We start from the raw sequence: 16,604 nt of genomic DNA, 5'->3' as shown, positions 1-16,604 counted from the left end.
CTGCCGATTTGACCACTAACGCAACAAGTTTGAGAAAAATGGTATCATATAATGAAATCTTCCCCTACTACTCTGCTTTTCAAATCCACAATCGATTTCAAAATCGCATCAACCAATCAGAAACTAGAGCTGTTTTAGAAAGGCACTGTTGGTGGGTCACTATCTGCTGTAAATCTTGTCAAAAATTAGCAGATTCACTACATTCCAAACAACTGCCGATTTGACCACTAACGCAACAAGTTTGAGAAAAATGGTATCATATAATGAAATCTTCCCCTACTACTCTGCTTTTCAAATCCACAATCGATTTCAAAATCGCATCAACCAATCAGAAACTAGAGCTGTTTTAGAAAGGCACTGTTGGTGGGTTACTATCTGCTGTAAATCTTGTCAAAAATTAGCAGATTCACTACATTCCAAACAACTGCCGATTTGACCACTAACGCAACAAGTTTGAGAAAAATGGTATCATATAATGAAATCTTCCCCTACTACTCTGCTTTTCAAATCCACAATCGATTTCAAAATTGCATCATCCAATCAGAAACTAGAGCTGTTTTAGAAAGGCACTGTTGGTGGGTTACTATCTGCTGTAAATCTTGTAAAAAATTAGCAGATTCACTACATTCCAAACAACTGCCGATTTGACCACTAACGCAACAAGTTTGAGAAAAATGGTATCATTTAATGAAATCTTCCCCTACTACTCTGCTTTTCAAATCCACAATCGATTTCAAAATCGCATCATCCAATCAGAAACTAGAGCTGTTTTAGAAAGGCACTGTTGGTGGGTTACTATCTGCTGTAAATCTTGTCAAAAATTAGCAGATTCACTACATTCCAAACAACTGCCGATTTGACCACTAACGCAACAAGTTTGAGAAAAATTGTATCATATAATGAAATCTTCCCCTACTACTCTGCTTTTCAAATCCACAATCGATTTCAAAATCGCATCAACCAATCAGAAACTAGAGCTGTTTTAGAAAGGCACTGTTGGTGGGTTACTATCTGCTGTAAATCTTGTCAAAAATTAGCAGATTCACTACATTCCAAACAACTGCCGATTTGACAAATTACGCAACAAGTTTGAGAAAAATGGTATCATATAATGAAATCTTCCCCTACTACTCTGCTTTTCAAATCCACAATCGATTTCAAAATCGCATCAACCAATCAGAAACTAGAGCTGTTTTAGAAAGGCACTGTTGGTGGGTTACTATCTGCTGTAAATCTTGTCAAAAATTAGCAGATTCACTACATTCCAAACAACTGCCGATTTGACCACTAACGCAACAAGTTTGAGAAAAACGGTATCATATAATGAAATCTTCCCCTACTACTCTGCTTTTCAAATCCACATTGGATTTCAAAATCGCATCAACCAATCAGAAACTAGAGCTGTTTTAGAAAGGCACTGTTGGTGGGTTACTATCTGCTGTAAATCTTGTCAAAAATTAGCAGATTCACTACATTCCAAACAACTGCCGATTTGACCACTAACGCAACAAGTTTGAGAAAAATGGTATCATATAATGAAATCTTCCCCTACTACTCTGCTTTTCAAATCCACAATCGATTTCAAAATCGCATCATCCAATCCTAAACTAGAGCTGTTTAGAAAGGCACTGTTGGTGGGTTACTATCTGCTGTAAATCTTGTCAAAAATTAGCAGATTCACTACATTCCAAACAACTGCCGATTTGACCACTAACGCAACAAGTTTGAGAAAAACGGTATCATATAATGAAATCTTCCCCTACTACTCTGCTTTTCAAATCCACATTAGATTTCAAAATCGCATCAACCAATCAGAAACTAGATCTGTTTTAGAAAGGCACTGTTGGTGGGTTACTATCTGCTGTAAATTTTTTCAAAAATTAGCAGATTCACTACATTCCAAACAACTGCCGATTTGACCACTAACGCAACAAGTTTGAGAAAAATGGTATCATTTAATGAAATCTTCCCCTACTACTCTGCTTTTCAAATCCACAATCGATTTCAAAATCGCATCATCCAATCAGAAACTAGAGCTGTTTTAGAAAGGCACTGTTGGTGGGTTACTATCTGCTGTAAATCTTGTCAAAAATTAGCAGATTCACTACATTCCAAACAACTGCCGATTTGACCACTAACGCAACAAGTTTGAGAAAAATTGTATCATATAATGAAATCTTCCCCTACTACTCTGCTTTTCAAATCCACAATCGATTTCAAAATCGCATCAACCAATCAGAAACTAGAGCTGTTTTAGAAAGGCACTGTTGGTGGGTTACTATCTGCTGTAAATCTTGTCAAAAATTAGCAGATTCACTACATTCCAAACAACTGCCGATTTGACAAATTACGCAACAAGTTTGAGAAAAATGGTATCATATAATGAAATCTTCCCCTACTACTCTGCTTTTCAAATCCACAATCGATTTCAAAATCGCATCAACCAATCAGAAACTAGAGCTGTTTTAGAAAGGCACTGTTGGTGGGTTACTATCTGCTGTAAATCTTGTCAAAAATTAGCAGATTCACTACATTCCAAACAACTGCCGATTTGACCACTAACGCAACAAGTTTGAGAAAAACGGTATCATATAATGAAATCTTCCCCTACTACTCTGCTTTTCAAATCCACATTGGATTTCAAAATCGCATCAACCAATCAGAAACTAGAGCTGTTTTAGAAAGGCACTGTTGGTGGGTTACTATCTGCTGTAAATCTTGTCAAAAATTAGCAGATTCACTACATTCCAAACAACTGCCGATTTGACCACTAACGCAACAAGTTTGAGAAAAATGGTATCATATAATGAAATCTTCCCCTACTACTCTGCTTTTCAAATCCACAATCGATTTCAAAATCGCATCATCCAATCCTAAACTAGAGCTGTTTAGAAAGGCACTGTTGGTGGGTTACTATCTGCTGTAAATCTTGTCAAAAATTAGCAGATTCACTACATTCCAAACAACTGCCGATTTGACCACTAACGCAACAAGTTTGAGAAAAACGGTATCATATAATGAAATCTTCCCCTACTACTCTGCTTTTCAAATCCACATTAGATTTCAAAATCGCATCAACCAATCAGAAACTAGATCTGTTTTAGAAAGGCACTGTTGGTGGGTTACTATCTGCTGTAAATTTTTTCAAAAATTAGCAGATTCACTACATTCCAAACAACTGCCGATTTGACCACTAACGCAACAAGTTTGAGAAAAATGGTATCATATAATGAAATCTTCCCCTACTACTCTGCTTTTCAAATCCACAATCGATTTCAAAATTGCATCATCCAATCAGAAACTAGAGCTGTTTTAGAAAGGCACTGTTGGTGGGTTACTATCTGCTGTAAATCTTGTCAAAAATTAGCAGATTCACTACATTCCAAACAACTGCCGATTTGACCACTAACGCAACAAGTTTGAGAAAAATGGTATCATTTAATGAAATCTTCCCCTACTACTCTGCTTTTCAAATCCACAATCGATTTCAAAATCGCATCATCCAATCAGAAACTAGAGCTGTTTTAGAAAGGCACTGTTGGTGGGTTACTATCTGCTGTAAATCTTGTCAAAAATTAGCAGATTCACTACATTCCAAACAACTGCCGATTTGACCACTAACGCAACAAGTTTGAGAAAAATGGTATCATATAATGAAATCTTCCCCTACTTCTCTGCTTTTCAAATCCACAATCGATTTCAAAATCGCATCAACCAATCAGAAACTAGAGCTGTTTTAGAAAGGCACTGTTGGTGGGATACTATCTGCTGTAAATCTTGTCAAAAATTAGCAGATTAACTACATTCCAAACAACTGCCGATTTGACCACTAACGCAACAAGTTTGAGAAAAATGGTATCATATAGTGAAATCTTCCCCTACTACTCTGATTTTCAAATCCACAATCGATTTCAAAATCGCATCATCCTATCAGAAACTAGAGCTGTTTTAGAAAGGCACTGTTGGTGGGTTACTATCTGCTGTAAATCTTGTCAAAAATTAGCAGATTCACTACATTCCAAACAACTGCCGATTTCACCACTAACGCAACAAGTTTGAGAAAAACGGTATCATATAATGAAATCTTCCCCTACTACTCTGCTTTTCAAATCCACAATCGATTTCAAAATCGCATCAACCAATCAGAAACTAGAGCTGTTTTAGAAAGGCACTGTTGGTGGGTTACTATCTGCTGTAAATCTTTTCAAAAATTAGCAGATTCACTACATTCCAAACAACTGCCGATTTGACCACTAACGCAACAAGTTTGAGAAAAATGGTATCATATAATGAAATCTTCCCCTACTACTCTGCTTTTCAAATCCACAATCGATTTCAAAATTGCATCATCCAATCAGAAACTAGAGCTGTTTTAGAAAGGCACTGTTGGTGGGTTACTATCTGCTGTAAATCTTGTCAAAAATTAGCAGATTCACTACATTCCAAACAACTGCCGATTTGACCACTAACGCAACAAGTTTGAGAAAAATGGTATCATTTAATGAAATCTTCCCCTACTACTCTGCTTTTCAAATCCACAATCGATTTCAAAATCGCATCATCCAATCAGAAACTAGAGCTGTTTTAGAAAGGCACTGTTGGTGGGTTACTATCTGCTGTAAATCTTGTCAAAAATTAGCAGATTCACTACATTCCAAACAACTGCCGATTTGACCACTAACGCAACAAGTTTGAGAAAAATGGTATCATATAATGAAATCTTCCCCTACTTCTCTGCTTTTCAAATCCACAATCGATTTCAAAATCGCATCAACCAATCAGAAACTAGAGCTGTTTTAGAAAGGCACTGTTGGTGGGATACTATCTGCTGTAAATCTTGTCAAAAATTAGCAGATTAACTACATTCCAAACAACTGCCGATTTGACCACTAACGCAACAAGTTTGAGAAAAATGGTATCATATAGTGAAATCTTCCCCTACTACTCTGATTTTCAAATCCACAATCGATTTCAAAATCGCATCATCCTATCAGAAACTAGAGCTGTTTTAGAAAGGCACTGTTGGTGGGTTACTATCTGCTGTAAATCTTGTCAAAAATTAGCAGATTCACTACATTCCAAACAACTGCCGATTTCACCACTAACGCAACAAGTTTGAGAAAAACGGTATCATATAATGAAATCTTCCCCTACTACTCTGCTTTTCAAATCCACAATCGATTTCAAAATCGCATCAACCAATCATAAAACTAGAGCTGTTTTAAAAAGGCACTGTTGGTGGGTTACTATCTGCTGTAAATCTTGTCAAAAATTAGCAGATTCACTACATTCCAAACAACTGCCGATTTGACCACTAACGCAACAAATTTGAGAAAAATGGTATCATATAATGAAATCTTCCCCTACTACTCTGCTTTTCAAATCCACAATCGATTTCAAAATCGCATCAACCAATCAGAAACTAGAGCTGTTTTAGAAAGGCACTGTTGGTGGGTTACTATCTGCTGTAAATCTTGTCAAAAATTAGCAGATTCACTACATTCCAAACAACTGCCGATTTGACCACAAAAGCAACAAGTTTGAGAAAAATGGTATCATATAATGAAATCTTCCCCTACTACTCTGCTTTTCAAATTCACAATCGATTTCAAAATCGCATCAACCAATCCGAAACTAGAGCTGTTTTAGAAAGGCACTGTTGGTGGGTTACTATCTGCTGTAAATCTTGTCAAAAATTAGCAGATTCACTACATTCCAAACAACTGCATATTGACCACTAACGCAACAATTTTGAGAAAAACGGTATCATTTAATGAAATCTTCCCCTACTACTCTGCTTTTCAAATCCACAATCGATTTCAAAATCGCATCATCCAATCAGAAACTAGAGCTGTTTTAGAAAGGCACTGTTGGTGGGTTACTATCTGCTGTAAATCTTGTCAAAAGTTAGCAGATTCACTACATTCCAAACAACTGCCGATTTGACCACTAACGCAACAAGTTTGAGAAAAATGGTATCATATAATGAAATCTTCCCCTACTTCTCTGCTTTTCAAATCCACAATCGATTTCAAAATCGCATCAACCAATCAGAAACTAGAGCTGTTTTAGAAAGGCACTGTTGGTGGGATACTCTCTGCTGTAAATCTTGTCAAAAATTAGCAGATTAACTACATTCCAAACAACTGCCGATTTGACCACTAACGCAACAAGTTTGAGAAAAATGGTATCATATAATGAAATCTTCCCCTACTACTCTGCTTTTCAAATCCACAATCGATTTCAAAATCGCATCAACCAATCAGAAACTAGAGCTGTTTTAGAAAGGCACTGTTGGTGGGTTACTATCTGCTGTAAATCTTGTCAAAAATTAGCAGATTCACTACATTCCAAACAACTGCCGATTTGACCACTTACGCAACAAGTTTGAGAAAAATGGTATCATATAATGAAATCTTCCCCTACTACTCTGCTTTTCAAATCCACAATCGATTTCAAAATCGCATCAACCAATCAGAAACTAGAGCTGTTTTAGAAAGGCACTGTTGGTGGGTTACTATCTGCTGTAAATCTTGTCAAAAATTAGCAGATTCACTACATTCCAAACAACTGCCGATTTGACCACTAACGCAACAAGTTTGAGAAAAACGGTATCATATAATGAAATCTTCCCCTACTACTCTGCTTTTCAAATCCACATTCGATTTCAAAATCGCATCAACCAATCAGAAACTAGATCTGTTTTAGAAAGGCACTGTTGGTGGGTTACTATCTGCTGTAAATCTTGTCAAAAATTAGCAGATTCACTACATTCCAAACAACTGCCGATTTGACCACTAACGCAACAAGTTTGAGAAAAATGGTATCATATAATGAAATCTTCCCCTACTACTCTGCTTTTCAAATCCACAATCGATTTCAAAATCGCATCATCCAATCCTAAACTAGAGCTGTTTTAGAAAGGCACTGTTGGTGGGTTACTATCTGCTGTAAATCTTGTCAAAAATTAGCAGATTCACTACATTCCAAACAACTGCCGATTTGACCACTAACGCAACAAGTTTGAGAAAAACGGTATCATATAATGAAATCTTCCCCTACTACTCTGCTTTTCAAATCCACATTAGATTTCAAAATCGCATCAACCAATCAGAAACTAGATCTGTTTTAGAAAGGCACTGTTGGTGGGTTACTATCTGCTGTAAATCTTTTCAAAAATTAGCAGATTCACTACATTCCAAACAACTGCCGATTTGACCACTAACGCAACAAGTTTGAGAAAAATGGTATCATATAATGAAATCTTCCCCTACTTCTCTGCTTTTCAAATCCACAATCGATTTCAAAATCGCATCAACCAATCAGAAACTAGAGCTGTTTTAGAAAGGCACTGTTGGTGGGATACTATCTGCTGTAAATCTTGTCAAAAATTAGCAGATTAACTACATTCCAAACAACTGCCGATTTGACCACTAACGCAACAAGTTTGAGAAAAATGGTATCATATAGTGAAATCTTCCCCTACTACTCTGATTTTCAAATCCACAATCGATTTCAAAATCGCATCATCCTATCAGAAACTAGAGCTGTTTTAGAAAGGCACTGTTGGTGGGTTACTATCTGCTGTAAATCTTGTCAAAAATTAGCAGATTCACTACATTCCAAACAACTGCCGATTTCACCACTAACGCAACAAGTTTGAGAAAAACGGTATCATATAATGAAATCTTCCCTTACTACTCTGCTTTTCAAATCCACAATCGATTTCAAAATCGCATCAACCAATCAGAAACTAGAGCTGTTTTAGAAAGGCACTGTTGGTGGGTTACTATCTGCTGTAAATCTTTTCAAAAATTAGCAGATTCACTACATTCCAAACAACTGCCAATTTGACCACTAACGCAACAAGTTTGAGAAAAATGGTATCATATAATGAAATCTTCCCCTACTACTCTGCTTTTCAAATCCACAATCGATTTCAAAATTGCATCATCCAATCAGAAACTAGAGCTGTTTTAGAAAGGCACTGTTGGTGGGTTACTATCTGCTGTAAATCTTGTCAAAAATTAGCAGATTCACTACATTCCAAACAACTGCCGATTTGACCACTAACGCAACAAGTTTGAGAAAAATGGTATCATATAATGAAATCTTCCCCTACTTCTCTGCTTTTCAAATCCACAATCGATTTCAAAATCGCATCAACCAATCAGAAACTAGAGCTGTTTTAGAAAGGCACTGTTGGTGGGATACTATCTGCTGTAAATCTTGTCAAAAATTAGCAAATTAACTACATTCCAAACAACTGCCGATTTGACCACTAACGCAACAATTTTGAGAAAAATGGTATCATATAGTGAAATCTTCCCGTACTACTCTGATTTTCAAATCCACAATCGATTTCAAAATCGCATCATCCTATCAGAAACTAGAGCTGTTTTAGAAAGGCACTGTTGGTGGGTTACTATCTGCTGTAAATCTTGTCAAAAATTAGCAGATTCACTACATTCCAAACAACTGCCGATTTCACCACTAACGCAACAAGTTTGAGAAAAACGGTATCATATAATGAAATCTTCCCCTACTACTCTGCTTTTCAAATCCACAATCGATTTCAAAATCGCATCAACCAATCAGAAACTAGAGCTGTTTTAGAAAGGCACTGTTGGTGGGTTACTATCTGCTGTAAATCTTGTCAAAAATTAGCAGATTCACTACATTCCAAACAACTGCCGATTTGACCACTAACGCAACAAATTTGAGAAAAATGGTATCATATAATGAAATCTTCCCCTACTACTCTGCTTTTCAAATCCACAATCGATTTCAAAATCGCATCAACCAATCAGAAACTAGATCTGTTTTAGAAAGGCACTGTTGGTGGGTTACTATCTGCTGTAAATCTTTTCAAAAATTAGCAAATTAACTACATTCCAAACAACTGCCGATTTGACCACTAACGCAACAATTTTGAGAAAAATGGTATCATATAGTGAAATCTTCCCGTACTACTCTGATTTTCAAATCCACAATCGATTTCAAAATCGCATCATCCTATCAGAAACTAGAGCTGTTTTAGAAAGGCACTGTTGGTGGGTTACTATCTGCTGTAAATCTTGTCAAAAATTAGCAGATTCACTACATTCCAAACAACTGCCGATTTCACCACTAACGCAACAAGTTTGAGAAAAACGGTATCATATAATGAAATCTTCCCCTACTACTCTGCTTTTCAAATCCACAATCGATTTCAAAATCGCATCAACCAATCAGAAACTAGAGCTGTTTTAGAAAGGCACTGTTGGTGGGTTACTATCTGCTGTAAATCTTGTCAAAAATTAGCAGATTCACTACATTCCAAACAACTGCCGATTTGACCACTAACGCAACAAATTTGAGAAAAATGGTATCATATAATGAAATCTTCCCCTACTACTCTGCTTTTCAAATCCACATTAGATTTCAAAATCGCATCAACCAATCAGAAACTAGATCTGTTTTAGAAAGGCACTGTTGGTGGGTTACTATCTGCTGTAAATCTTTTCAAAAATTAGCAGATTCACTACATTCCAAACAACTGCCGATTTGACCACTAACGCAACAAGTTTGAGAAAAATGGTATCATATAATGAAATCTTCCCCTACTTCTCTGCTTTTCAAATCCACAATCGATTTCAAAATCGCATCAACCAATCAGAAACTAGAGCTGTTTTAGAAAGGCACTGTTGGTGGGATACTATCTGCTGTAAATCTTGTCAAAAATTAGCAGATTAACTACATTCCAAACAACTGCCGATTTGACCACTAACGCAACAAGTTTGAGAAAAATGGTATCATATAGTGAAATCTTCCCCTACTACTCTGATTTTCAAATCCACAATCGATTTCAAAATCGCATCATCCTATCAGAAACTAGAGCTGTTTTAGAAAGGCACTGTTGGTGGGTTACTATCTGCTGTAAATCTTGTCAAAAATTAGCAGATTCACTACATTCCAAACAACTGCCGATTTCACCACTAACGCAACAAGTTTGAGAAAAACGGTATCATATAATGAAATCTTCCCTTACTACTCTGCTTTTCAAATCCACAATCGATTTCAAAATCGCATCAACCAATCAGAAACTAGAGCTGTTTTAGAAAGGCACTGTTGGTGGGTTACTATCTGCTGTAAATCTTTTCAAAAATTAGCAGATTCACTACATTCCAAACAACTGCCAATTTGACCACTAACGCAACAAGTTTGAGAAAAATGGTATCATATAATGAAATCTTCCCCTACTACTCTGCTTTTCAAATCCACAATCGATTTCAAAATTGCATCATCCAATCAGAAACTAGAGCTGTTTTAGAAAGGCACTGTTGGTGGGTTACTATCTGCTGTAAATCTTGTCAAAAATTAGCAGATTCACTACATTCCAAACAACTGCCGATTTGACCACTAACGCAACAAGTTTGAGAAAAATGGTATCATATAATGAAATCTTCCCCTACTTCTCTGCTTTTCAAATCCACAATCGATTTCAAAATCGCATCAACCAATCAGAAACTAGAGCTGTTTTAGAAAGGCACTGTTGGTGGGATACTATCTGCTGTAAATCTTGTCAAAAATTAGCAAATTAACTACATTCCAAACAACTGCCGATTTGACCACTAACGCAACAATTTTGAGAAAAATGGTATCATATAGTGAAATCTTCCCGTACTACTCTGATTTTCAAATCCACAATCGATTTCAAAATCGCATCATCCTATCAGAAACTAGAGCTGTTTTAGAAAGGCACTGTTGGTGGGTTACTATCTGCTGTAAATCTTGTCAAAAATTAGCAGATTCACTACATTCCAAACAACTGCCGATTTCACCACTAACGCAACAAGTTTGAGAAAAACGGTATCATATAATGAAATCTTCCCCTACTACTCTGCTTTTCAAATCCACAATCGATTTCAAAATCGCATCAACCAATCAGAAACTAGAGCTGTTTTAGAAAGGCACTGTTGGTGGGTTACTATCTGCTGTAAATCTTGTCAAAAATTAGCAGATTCACTACATTCCAAACAACTGCCGATTTGACCACTAACGCAACAAATTTGAGAAAAATGGTATCATATAATGAAATCTTCCCCTACTACTCTGCTTTTCAAATCCACAATCGATTTCAAAATCGCATCAACCAATCAGAAACTAGAGCTGTTTTAGAAAGGCACTGTTGGTGGGTTACTATCTGCTGTAAATCTTGTCAAAAATTAGCAGATTCACTACATTCCAAACAACTGCCGATTTGACCACTAACGCAACAAGTTTGAGAAAAATGGTATCATATAATGAAATCTTCCCCTACTACTCTGCTTTTCAAATTCACAATCGATTTCAAAATCGCATCAACCAATCCGAAACTAGAGCTGTTTTAGAAAGGCACTGTTGGTGGGTTACTATCTGCTGTAAATCTTGTCAAAAATTAGCAGATTCACTACATTCCAAACAACTGCATATTGACCACTAACGCAACAAGTTTGAGAAAAACGGTATCATATAATGAAATCTTCCCCTACTACTCTGCTTTTCAAATCCACAATCGATTTCAAAATTGCATCATCCAATCAGAAACTAGAGCTGTTTTAGAAAGGCACTGTTGGTGGGTTACTATCTGCTGTAAATCTTGTCAAAAATTAGCAGATTCACTACATTCCAAACAACTGCCGATTTGACCACTAACGCAACAAGTTTGAGAAAAATGGTATCATTTAATGAAATCTTCCCCTACTACTCTGCTTTTCAAATCCACAATCGATTTCAAAATCGCATCATCCAATCAGAAACTAGAGCTGTTTTAGAAAGGCACTGTTGGTGGGTTACTATCTGCTGTAAATCTTGTCAAAAGTTAGCAGATTCACTACATTCCAAACAACTGCCGATTTGACCACTAACGCAACAAGTTTGAGAAAAATGGTATCATATAATGAAATCTTCCCCTACTTCTCTGCTTTTCAAATCCACAATCGATTTCAAAATCGCATCAACCAATCAGAAACTAGAGCTGTTTTAGAAAGGCACTGTTGGTGGGATACTCTCTGCTGTAAATCTTGTCAAAAATTAGCAGATTAACTACATTCCAAACAACTGCCGATTTGACCACTAACGCAACAAGTTTGAGAAAAATGGTATCATATAATGAAATCTTCCCCTACTTCTCTGCTTTTCAAATCCACAATCGATTTCAAAATCGCATCAACCAATCAGAAACTAGAGCTGTTTTAGAAAGGCACTGTTGGTGGGATACTCTCTGCTGTAAATCTTGTCAAAAATTAGCAGATTAACTACATTCCAAACAACTGCCGATTTGACCACTAACGCAACAAGTTTGAGAAAAATGGTATCATATAATGAAATCTTCCCCTACTTCTCTGCTTTTCAAATCCACAATCGATTTCAAAATCGCATCAACCAATCAGAAACTAGAGCTGTTTTAGAAAGGCACTGTTGGTGGGATACTATCTGCTGTAAATCTTGTCAAAAATTAGCAAATTAACTACATTCCAAACAACTGCCGATTTGACCACTAACGCAACAATTTTGAGAAAAATGGTATCATATAGTGAAATCTTCCCCTACTACTCTGATTTTCAAATCCACAATCGATTTCAAAATCGCATCATCCTATCAGAAACTAGAGCTGTTTTAGAAAGGCACTGTTGGTGGGTTACTATCTGCTGTAAATCTTGTCAAAAATTAGCAGATTCACTACATTCCAAACAACTGCCGATTTCACCACTAACGCAACAAGTTTGAGAAAAACGGTATCATATAATGAAATCTTCCCTTACTACTCTGCTTTTCAAATCCACAATCGATTTCAAAATCGCATCAACCAATCAGAAACTAGAGCTGTTTTAGAAAGGCACTGTTGGTGGGTTACTATCTGCTGTAAATCTTTTCAAAAATTAGCAGATTCACTACATTCCAAACAACTGCCAATTTGACCACTAACGCAACAAGTTTGAGAAAAATGGTATCATATAATGAAATCTTCCCCTACTACTCTGCTTTTCAAATCCACAATCGATTTCAAAATTGCATCATCCAATCAGAAACTAGAGCTGTTTTAGAAAGGCACTGTTGGTGGGTTACTATCTGCTGTAAATCTTGTCAAAAATTAGCAGATTCACTACATTCCAAACAACTGCCGATTTGACCAGTAACGCAACAAGTTTGAGAAAAATGGTATCATATAATGAAATCTTCCCCTACTTCTCTGCTTTTCAAATCCACAATCGATTTCAAAATCGCATCAACCAATCAGAAACTAGAGCTGTTTTAGAAAGGCACTGTTGGTGGGATACTATCTGCTGTAAATCTTGTCAAAAATTAGCAAATTAACTACATTCCAAACAACTGCCGATTTGACCACTAACGCAACAATTTTGAGAAAAATGGTATCATATAGTGAAATCTTCCCCTACTACTCTGATTTTCAAATCCACAATCGATTTCAAAATCGCATCATCCTATCAGAAACTAGAGCTGTTTTAGAAAGGCACTGTTGGTGGGTTACTATCTGCTGTAAATCTTGTCAAAAATTAGCAGATTCACTACATTCCAAACAACTGCCGATTTCACCACTAACGCAACAAGTTTGAGAAAAACGGTATCATATAATGAAATCTTCCCCTACTACTCTGCTTTTCAAATCCACAATCGATTTCAAAATCGCATCAACCAATCAGAAACTAGAGCTGTTTTAGAAAGGCACTGTTGGTGGGTTACTATCTGCTGTAAATCTTGTCAAAAATTAGCAGATTCACTACATTCCAAACAACTGCCGATTTGACCACTAACGCAACAAATTTGAGAAAAATGGTATCATATAATGAAATCTTCCCCTACTACTCTGCTTTTCAAATCCACAATCGATTTCAAAATCGCATCAACCAATCAGAAACTAGAGCTGTTTTAGAAAGGCACTGTTGGTGGGTTACTATCTGCTGTAAATCTTGTCAAAAATTAGCAGATTCACTACATTCCAAACAACTGCCGATTTGACCACTAACGCAACAAGTTTGAGAAAAATGGTATCATTTAATGAAATCTTCCCCTACTACTCTGCTTTTCAAATCCACAATCGATTTCAAAATCGCATCATCCAATCAGAAACTAGAGCTGTTTTAGAAAGGCACTGTTGGTGGGTTACTATCTGCTGTAAATCTTGTCAAAAATTAGCAGATTCACTACATTCCAAACAACTGCATATTGACCACTAACGCAACAAGTTTGAGAAAAACGGTATCATATAATGAAATCTTCCCCTACTACTCTGCTTTTCAAATCCACAATCGATTTCAAAATTGCATCATCCAATCAGAAACTAGAGCTGTTTTAGAAAGGCACTGTTGGTGGGTTACTATCTGCTGTAAATCTTGTCAAAAATTAGCAGATTCACTACATTCCAAACAACTGCCGATTTGACCACTAACGCAACAAGTTTGAGAAAAATGGTATCATTTAATGAAATCTTCCCCTACTACTCTGCTTTTCAAATCCACAATCGATTTCAAAATCGCATCATCCAATCAGAAACTAGAGCTGTTTTAGAAAGGCACTGTTGGTGGGTTACTATCTGCTGTAAATCTTGTCAAAAGTTAGCAGATTCACTACATTCCAAACAACTGCCGATTTGACCACTAACGCAACAAGTTTGAGAAAAATGGTATCATATAATGAAATCTTCCCCTACTTCTCTGCTTTTCAAATCCACAATCGATTTCAAAATCGCATCAACCAATCAGAAACTAGAGCTGTTTTAGAAAGGCACTGTTGGTGGGATACTCTCTGCTGTAAATCTTGTCAAAAATTAGCAGATTAACTACATTCCAAACAACTGCCGATTTGACCACTAACGCAACAAGTTTGAGAAAAATGGTATCATATAGTGAAATCTTCCCCTACTACTCTGATTTTCAAATCCACAATCGATTTCAAAATCGCATCATCCTATCAGAAACTAGAGCTGTTTTAGAAAGGCACTGTTGGTGGGTTACTATCTGCTGTAAATCTTGTCAAAAATTAGCAGATTCACTACATTCCAAACAACTGCCGATTTCACCACTAACGCAACAAGTTTGAGAAAAACGGTATCATATAATGAAATCTTCCCCTACTACTCTGCTTTTCAAATCCACAATCGATTTCAAAATCGCATCAACCAATCAGAAACTAGAGCTGTTTTAGAAAGGCACTGTTGGTGGGTTACTATCTGCTGTAAATCTTGTCAAAAATTAGCAGATTCACTACATTCCAAACAACTGCCGATTTGACCACTAACGCAACAAATTTGAGAAAAATGGTATCATATAATGAAATCTTCCCCTACTACTCTGATTTTCAAATCCACAATCGCTTTCAAAATCGCATCAACCAATCAGAAACTAGAGCTGTTTTAGAAAGGCACTGTTGGTGGGTTACTATCTGCTGTAAATCTTGTCAAAAATTAGCAGATTCACTACATTCCAAACAACTGCCGATTTGACCACTAACGCAACAAGTTTGAGAAAAATGGTATCATATAATGAAATCTTCCCCTACTACTCTGCTTTTCAAATTCACAATCGATTTCAAAATCGCATCAACCAATCCGAAACTAGAGCTGTTTTAGAAAGGCACTGTTGGTGGGTTACTATCTGCTGTAAATCTTGTCAAAAATTAGCAGATTCACTACATTCCAAACAACTGCCGATTTGACCACTAACGCAACAAATTTGAGAAAAATGGTATCATATAATGAAATCTTCCCCTACTACTCTGCTTTTCAAATCCACAATCGATTTCAAAATCGCATCAACCAATCAGAAACTAGAGCTGTTTTAGAAAGGCACTGTTGGTGGGTTACTATCTGCTGTAAATCTTGTCAAAAATTAGCAGATTCACTACATTCCAAACAACTGCCGATTTGACCACTAACGCAACAAGTTTGAGAAAAATGGTATCATTTAATGAAATCTTCCCCTACTACTCTGCTTTTCAAATCCACAATCGATTTCAAAATCGCATCATCCAATCAGAAACTAGAGCTGTTTTAGAAAGGCACTGTTGGTGGGTTACTATCTGCTGTAAATCTTGTCAAAAATTAGCAGATTCACTACATTCCAAACAACTGCATATTGACCACTAACGCAACAAGTTTGAGAAAAACGGTATCATATAATGAAATCTTCCCCTACTACTCTGCTTTTCAAATCCACAATCGATTTCAAAATTGCATCATCCAATCAGAAACTAGAGCTGTTTTAGAAAGGCACTGTTGGTGGGTTACTATCTGCTGTAAATCTTGTCAAAAATTAGCAGATTCACTACATTCCAAACAACTGCCGATTTGACCACTAACGCAACAAGTTTGAGAAAAATGGTATCATTTAATGAAATCTTCCCCTACTACTCTGCTTTTCAAATCCACAATCGATTTCAAAATCGCATCATCCAATCAGAAACTAGAGCTGTTTTAGAAAGGCACTGTTGGTGGGTTACTATCTGCTGTAAATCTTGTCAAAAGTTAGCAGATTCACTACATTCCAAACAACTGCCGATTTGACCACTAACGCAACAAGTTTGAGAAAAATGGTATCATATAATGAAATCTTCCCCTACTTCTC

The sequence above is a fragment of the Coregonus lavaretus genome, assembly GCF_964263955.1.
Source record: "Coregonus lavaretus genome assembly, chromosome: 39".
In the NCBI taxonomy this organism is placed as follows: Eukaryota; Metazoa; Chordata; class Actinopteri; order Salmoniformes; family Salmonidae; genus Coregonus; species Coregonus lavaretus.
This window is presented reverse-complemented; position numbering follows the sequence as displayed.